The sequence below is a fragment of the Rhincodon typus genome, chromosome 2 (assembly GCF_021869965.1).
Source record: "Rhincodon typus isolate 14 chromosome 2, sRhiTyp1.1, whole genome shotgun sequence".
In the NCBI taxonomy this organism is placed as follows: domain Eukaryota; kingdom Metazoa; phylum Chordata; class Chondrichthyes; order Orectolobiformes; family Rhincodontidae; genus Rhincodon; species Rhincodon typus.
Genome location: NC_063333.1, coordinates 61,483,366 through 61,492,039, shown reverse-complemented (window position 1 = coordinate 61,492,039; position 8,674 = coordinate 61,483,366). Strand labels below are relative to the sequence as shown.

The 8,674-nt window shown below is 40.9% G+C and overlaps 1 protein-coding gene across 1 annotated transcript in view; it reads left to right on the top strand.

The window, feature by feature from the left end:
- LOC109927512 (tensin-3) overlaps positions 1–8,674 on the top strand; it is a 381,339-nt gene that overhangs the window by 243,526 nt on the left and 129,139 nt on the right. The gene's annotated exons all lie outside the window — the stretch shown is intronic.

The following is an 8,674-nucleotide window of genomic DNA, read 5'->3' as shown; positions in this document are numbered from 1 at the left end:
TTGTATGTTTCTACTTTGCTGACTGGTCGGTTAATTTGGGTTTGTAGAATGCTCTGGCAGCATTAAAGCTTACACAAAATCCCAGAGACTGCTAACTTTCAAAAACTATTTAGGCTTCAAAATGTTGAGTTCTTTGAAAGTGGAGAGCTGAAATTCCACAGACACAATCTTGGCACAGACATTAGGACAGTATCCACCAGTGCTCTTCGGTAATTACCTTGTGTTGAAACATTTGGAATCGTGGCCAGTTGGAGGTGAGTTTGAATATGATGCTTTCCAACCTTGGAATGCCACACAGAAATTTACAGCCAATTTTTTTTTTTTATGAAGGCCAATCAGTTCCAAAGAAGGATGTTTAGTAATTTGCGCCCAGTAACTCCCACAAACAGCAATATTATATGTTTGGAGCTCTAGATAATAAATATTGGCATGGTACTGGGGTGAGGTCCTCAACTCTCCTTTGTAAAGATTCCATGGAATCTTTTCTGGCCCTGTGAAAAGAAAGATGGGACTCCAGTTTAATGTGTCAACTGGAAAGAGAGCCCGTTCGACTATGTAGCAGATTGGAATGTTGCTTTACATTTAGAGTTCATGTCTGTAGTATGGGACTTGAACCCAGAATTTCTAGTTCAGAGGTGAGAGTTACCAACTTAGTCACAATTGACTTGGGAATGGGAGACCTATTAGGAGTACATTAAAGGTATCAAGTCTGGATGTAACAAAGACATAGATGAAGGTTTCAGGAAAGACTTTTAAAAATTTGCACATGGATGCGGGCAAAGCAGGCTGGATGATATTTATTGTCTATCCCTAGTTACCCTTGAGAAGGTTTTGGTAAGCTGCCACCATGAACCCCTGCAGGCCATTTAGTGTAGGTATACCCACAATGCTGTTTGGAAAGGTATTCCAGGATCTTGACCCAATGACACTGAAGGAATGATACGTTTCCAAGTCAGTTAGCAGTTATACTGAAAGAAAGAATATTGATGTGTGTAGTCGGTATTGTAAGTTGGAAGTGGTATATACTCATCAAAGTGGACACTAGCAACAGAATTTTGTCCTCGGGAGATGATGGGGAGGTGAAATAGTTCAGTGTGTTGCCCTTCTTGCCATCCCACTGATTAGGTTTTGCGCAAGAAAATCCATTGATGGATTTCTTAAACTGCCACCAATTATGGCCCTTAAGTGGTCAATTAGCAACTATTTAAGGGGCTTAACAAGCCATATGCCTGATTATGCACCTTCCCAGCAGTTAAGGAAGGTGGCTGATTTCCTAGCTGTGTAACCAGGTAAACCTGACTGCCATGTTTGGGTTTTTTTTTTTCACTCACAGGATGGGGACGTCACTGGCTAGGCCAGCATTTATTGCCCATCCCTAATTGCTCAGAGGACAGTTAAGAGTCAACCACACTGCTCTGGGTCTGGAGTCACATATAGGCCAGACGAGTAAGCATTGCAGATTTCCTTCCCTAAAGGACATTAGTGAACCAGATGAATTTGTCCGACAATCGGCATCAGTTTCATAGTCATAATTAGATTCTTAATTACAGATTTTTCATTGAATCCAAATCTGCCATGGCAGGATTCGAGCCCAAATACCTGATCATTTTTGGGGTCTCTGGATTAATAATCCTGTGACAATTCCACTGGGTCATTGCTTCCCCAGTTGACTCCAATTGATGCCTCAATTGCCTCGATCTGGGGTAATCAGAAGAACGGATGGGGTTAAGGGTGTGGCCTCTGAAAGTTACCCCTCTTTCCTTGCCCTGACAGCCCCAATCCATTAACTCACATACCCATAAAAAGACAAGCAAACACTTTTCACTATTGGATCCCCAGGGAAGTAGATCTCAGCTAACAGTCTTCACAGCCCAGAAGCTGCTGGCCTTCGAAACCCGCAATAGGCCAGGAGGCTCGGTCATTCAGCTGAGAACATGTAGATTGGAGTGCGATAGGTTGAGTTTCCTTGGCAGTAGAAGTGGCCTGTGAGTTGACACTTAACACACTTACCCAAAAATAGTCATAAAAGAAGAAAATTGTGGACTTTAATTCTGATTTCCCTACCTACTTGTGGAGAAATTCATGATCTCCGAATATTTTCACAATGGATTTGACCAAGATTTGTCATGTAGGAAATCATGGACTAAATTCGCCATCTTATCAGTTCTTTCTGCAGCATTATTCATAAAGAAATTCCAGTGACTCAATAATATCTATGTGAATCGGAGACGATATATTATTCTAATTTATTATGGCATATGAGACCAGTAAGTTATTTCTGCTGTAATGCGTGTTTTGTTAACATAAATTGGCTGTAACATGATTGATGAACAGTGGATGCTGTTTGGATAACGTGAACTTTCTGCTGGACATATAGTGATTTTCTGCAGCAATTTCCCTATAATGCGATTTTCTATAGCGCGATATTCTATAACGTGAGGTTGCACAAGAACACAACTATTGTGTTGTAAGAGAACTACCTGTGATAATGTTTAGAATAACCATTTATCTTAAGCAGAGTAATTGTGAAAGATCAGTTTTAAAAAGTGCAAAAAAGTTAATAAAAAGCTTTCCTCAGGCAAAGCGGAATGCATTTTTCTAGACGGCATAGAAGTGCTGACCTGAACAACATTAGGTGCTGGAGAAGCTCAGCAGATCTGGCAGCATCTGTGAAGAGCGAAACACAGTTAATGTTTGAATCAGAGATGTTGCCTGAGCTGCTGAGTTTCTCCAGCACTTTGTTTTCATTTCACGTATCAAACATCCGTCATTTTTTTTATTTCAGTAGCCATTCTGATACTTGTTCAAAGTCTCAAACATGTTGTAACATCTCAAGCCACATATTTCAGGAACTACTTTCAGGATATTGAGAACTTATTTGTTATTAAAAACAAATGTGATGTTTTGATCTCGGTGGTTGACGCAGTTTGCACCACAGCAGATAGGTCGGGTTTCGTTTCAGGGTGAGAATTTTAAATTCTTAAATAGTTGCAAAATTCAGATCATCATTCCAAGCCAGTCTGAAGACGTGATGAAGCAATGCCTTGGGCCAGAACAGGAATGTTTAATATGTTTTCTGCACTTAAATAATGGTCTAGTTTGCAGATGCGTTGGACAGTGGTAGAAATGAAAATAGTAAGGTCACTTGATTTTCAACTATGTACATTTTTTGGAGGTTTAGTATTGTGGAGGCCGAAATGGTTTAAGTGACCTTTTCTTGTCATTCTGTTATGGTGTTTTAAAGGTTAGCTATCGATTTCAACTGTGATGTAGTTGGATTTACTAGTGTCGTTACTCACACTGAATTCCAAATCCAAACTAATCATGTTTTATCTTTTAAAAATTTTAACATAAAGTGTACAAGACATGCTATCCTGTCCCTTCAAAATCATCTTGCAAATAATTATCAAATGGCATACCAAAGTCTTGCAATCACCTCCCTATTGCTGTAAAACATGCGAGTCAATTAACAATCCATCCAGTGGTGATCTCAACAAAGTTCACTCAATTATGCTGGAAATAAATATCGGTAGCTCCTGCAATCATGGTCCACACTACAATCAGCTGGGAGAATTAAAATGGTCTTTTCTAATTCTGATTTTTCCTTGTATAAACTGTAATTGCATTTATAAAAATTGCATCTGAGAACACAGGGTGCCTGTACATACATGATGGCCTAAAGGGCCTCCTTATGGAATCAAACAGTATGGAAGCAGGCTGTTCAGCCCATTAAGTCCATACCAACCCTCCAAACAGCATCTCACCCAGACCCAGCCCCCTATCCTATCCCTTTAAATCGCATGGCTTTTCATCTAGCCTGCACATCCCTGGACACTGTGGGTAATTTAGCATGGCCAATCCACCTAACTGTAGGAGGAAACCGGAGCACCCCAGGAAAACCCCCACAGGCACGGTGAGAATGTGCAAACTCCAAATCGACAGTCACCCAAGGGTGGAAATGAACCTGGGGCCCTGGTTCTGTGAGGCAGCAGTGCTGACCACAGAGCCACTGTGCTCTCCATGCATTCTGTCATATACCATTATAATTCTGAGTTTGCACGGTGTAGATATTGGGAATAAATACAGTATTCTTTCAAGAATCCAAAATGCCCGAAATTGAACAAAGAAGTTTTCTTCTTTAGGAAAATCTACTTCTGGATACAGATGCTGTCATATTAATGACAGTCTGTCAGGATTTGATTAATGTGGTGGGGTTTGTTTATTTAGCACAGTATAACATGTTATAAATTATGAAACAGATATTATACCAAACCAACCAATTTCTGTTTGCTATTTGCAGACTAACAGCCAGGTAGGATTGCAACATTGTAAACACACAGCACATGAAGGTCTTAAAGGCAGGATACACATACAACTAATTTCACTATTATCATTTATATTTCTATTTTCTCTTGAAAATAATTGTCTCTAACTATGCAGCCATGAATGGACAGCAGTAATTTTGTTTTGTCTTCAAGCAATATCCAGACATAAGCACCGTGCAACAGAATTGCTAAAGAGCTAATCGATTCTTTCTTCTCTACTGAGTCAAAGGACACTCGTTAAATACAATACCCCAAACCTTGCCCTGATGGAGAGCAGCTCTTTCTGCGTAGTTTCAGAATTTTACTTGAGATGTTCTTGCCAGAATGATCAGTGGCACTTCAGAGGGTGCCTTTGCCAACTAGGTCATTGAATGAGCTCGGAAAAGGGGTTGACTTTTGTGTATAACATGAACCAGCCCATATCAAGGCTGACGTCATGTTGCAGCAGTTTTCCACACATGCTGTTACTGTAATTGACCATTGCCTTGAAGGAAAAGGTTGAAAAAAGATTCCAACAGTTTGGAATATGTGCATTCAGATTTAAATTTTGCAATTTCAGTTGAGGTCCTTGTCCTCTGCCCATAGCTATTCACTTGGAAAATACTCAACGGTAATGTTGGTTATTTCCATTGAATATTTTACATCTGTATTAATATTATGTGTTTTTGTAATCGTGTATTTTCCAGTTAATGTGCAAGTTAGTTTCACCATGTGCACAGACACTTTTACAGTTGTTGTAAGTTGCAGCTTCATTATTGGGTATGTATCACACAGAAGTCTTTTTTCAAATCACAGTATGGACAAAATACAACATTGTATCAAGAATATGAAGTTTGCGATTTAAATGGATGCATTTAGCAGAACAGCTCATTTACTTTTCTTTTACAAATGGTGAAGTGCTGAAACTACATGATTGCCTAATGTTTTGTCATAAAAGTCCTGTACAGCTTACTTGTTTTATAATTGGCTTCCCGTTTAGCGAGAAGTGTCTTTTCAAAAACATAATAGAATGCAGCTGTCAAGAAATAAAGGTTTACCTCTTCAGCCACAACCTAAGTGAAAGTACGCTGTGTTTGACATAATATTTACTTTTCTGGCATGTTCGAACTCAGGTTCAAAGAAGCTGGCAATTGAGTTACTGAAATCCCTGAAAATTAATCATGATTTCAAAAGGCTGTAATAAAAGTAACAGCTTCAGTAAACACACATCACTCTATTTTCTATTCTAGTTGCATTGAAGGCTCTAGTATCTGCAATGCCTGATGCACCTTTAGGTGATGACTTGAGACATATTCCATTTCAAAGTTGCCACGCTCTCTGACACATAAGGTCAAGTGCCATATAGACCAATGATGCACTTGTACTTCAGTTTACGAAATAAAATTATATTTTGAAGCCAGAATATCTTACAGTCCAACCACAATGTGATTCAAAATTATATAGTAATGATCAGATAAGAGTAAATTTCGGATTTAATATCCTGAGGACTAGATGAACAGTGAAAGACTATGGAAGCTAAATAGACCCACAGTTTTGAGGTCATGGGAAAGGATGAGTTCAAGCAAGAGACTGAACTATGGATCTTCATTTCAGTGCTCTGAGAATGTGAGGAAACAGAAGAGACATGTTTGGAGTTTACAAGAAACTGGAAAACTATTGAGATGAGTGATGTCTACCATGATGCCTGTACAATAAATGCAGATAAGTTGCACTTCAGTGAGAAAGGGATTGCCTTTTGAGATTGGGGAAGGGCTTTCTTCTGGTGATGGGTTCTCAGTTGCCATTTGAAATCCTACTGCATAATAAGTGACCTCTGACCCAACAAAATGTGTTGGGGTTGGATGGATTTAGGTGCTTTGGCCTGCTGCTATCTCATTTGGAAGAGCCCACATTTTATGGAATACCATCTGAAGGGAGCTCTCGAGAAGTAGGACACTAAGAAGCTCAGAGGAATGGAGGGATCTTTGGGTGTTTGCCCTCAGATCCCTGAAGGCAGCAGGACAGGGTAAAAGGGTAGTTGTTAAGGCATATGGGAAACATGCCTTTATATTAGTTGTGGCATTGATTATAAGAGCAGGAAGGTTATTCTGGAGCTGTATAGGACTTTGGTTAGGCCATTGCTGGAATAGTATGTGCAATTCTGGTCAACTCATCATTGGAGAGGGAGTGCAGAGGAGATTGACCAGTATGTTGCCCATGATAAAGCATTTCAACTGTGAAGAGAGCCTGGATAAGCTCAAATTGCTTTCTTTGGACAGAAAAGATTGAGAGGGCACCTGAATAAGGCGAATAAGGGATATGGACAAGTAGTCTGCTTAGTTGAAGGGTGAATAACAAAGGGTCATAATTTTAAGGTGATAGGCAGGAGGTTTTGAGGGGATTTGAGGAAAAACATTTTCACCCAGAGTCTAGAATGCAGAGTCTAGAGGATAGTTGAGGCAGAAAAACTCTCAACTTTAAAATGTGTGTGAATGAGCATTTCAAATGACATAATATTCAAAGTTATGAGCTAAGTGCTGGAAAGTGGGACTTGGGTACATTTATTGTAGTTGAGTTGGTGCAGACTCGATGGGCCAAAGGGCCTTGTCTGAGCTGTCTGATTTGTGGTACACTTTGTGAAAAAAAACTTTGGAGAATTGTTAAATAAAGATAGATGACTCACTGGAGTGTGTTTTAGTAGAATGTATATGGTAAAAATAGTACAGAAAATGATGGATTAAACCAGAACTTTTATGATTATGAATAATCTTTAAGTTAACAGCAGTTTTGAGGTTGGTGGCTCGCCAAGCTGGTTTCTTGTTTCGCAGACGTTTCATTACCCTGCTAGGTAACGTTCTCAGTGCAGCCTCCGTTGAAGCGTCAGTGTGTTTTCCCACCTGGTTTTTAAACTCTGGGGTCCGTTGAGATGGATTGCCTCACTTCCAGTTTTCCTTTGTAGTGGAATGAATATGGGGTCGAGTTCAATGTGTTTATTAACAGCATGCTTCGTGGAGTGCCAGGCTTCTAGGAATTCTCGTGCCTGTCTCTGCCTAGCTTATCCCAGGATTTTGGTGTTGTCCCAGTCGAAATGGTGGTTGTTCTTGTCCATGTGGATTGAGATGAGTGAGTACTGGTCGTGTCTTTTTGTAGTCAGTTGGTGTTCATGTACTCTTGTTAGTTTCCTTCCAGTTTGTCCGATGTAGTGTTTCTCACAGTCACTGTAGGGGATCTTGTAGATGACATTGGTCCTGTCCGTGGTGGGGAGTGGGTCTTTAGTTTGGATGAGCAGCTGTCGTAGGGTTGACGTGGGCTTGTGTGCCACTCTGATGCCCAGTGGCCATAGGAGTCTTGTGGTGAGTTCCGACATGCTCCTGATGTAGGGTAGTGTGATGAGTGTGTCGGGGCATGTAGTATCTTTCTGATGTTGTTCGTGTAGGTATCTTCTGACCCAGTTTTTTGGATATCCATTATCCTTGAAAACCTGGAAGAGGTATTCTACTTCCTCTTGGCGTAGTTCCGTGTTGCTGCAGTGTTGTTGCCCTTTTAAATAGTGTTCGCACGCAGCTTCGTTTGTGTGCGCTGGGATGGTTACTGTTGAAGTTCAGTACCTGGTCTGTGTGTGTGGCTTTTTGGTGTACTTTTGTTTGCAGTTCCCCATTTGTCTTGCGCTCTACCATGACGTCCAGGAATGGGAGCTGGTTGTTCTTCTCCTCCTCTTTGGTGAATTTTATTCCGGCGAGGGTGTTGTTTATATGTTTGTGTTTCTCCTCCAACTTGGTCCGTTTAATGATGACAAAGGTGTCGTCCACGTAGCGTATCCATAGTTTTGGTTGGATTTGCGGGAGGGCCGTCCTTTCTAGTCTTTGCATCACTGCTTCTGCTGTGAGTCCAAAGATAGGCGATCCCATGGGTGTCCCGTTGATTTGCTCGTATGTTTGGCCGTTGAAAGTGAAGTGGGTGGTGAGGCATAGGTCCAATAGATTTGACCATGTTGTCCTTAGAGATGGTTTCACTGGGGTCTTGCTCTTGTTCCAGTAGTGTTGTCATTGTTTCCCTTGCTAGTGGTATGTCTATTGATGTAAATAAGGCAGTGACATCAAAAGATATCATGGTCTCTCGGGGTGTGTTGGTTCCTTTGAGTTTCGTTCTTGAGAAGTCTCCCGATTCTATGGCCTCCCTAAAGTGCACAAGCCGGAAGCCCCCGTCAGACCCGTAGTCCCCCTACCAGGCACTCCATCGCACGGATTAGCCAAGGAACTACAAAGGAGACTCAGGCACCGAGTCAACAAGTCACCCCACTCTATCCACTCAGCCCAAGAATTCCTCAACTCCATCAAAGACATAAGGATAGACGACGAAGAGACCATGAT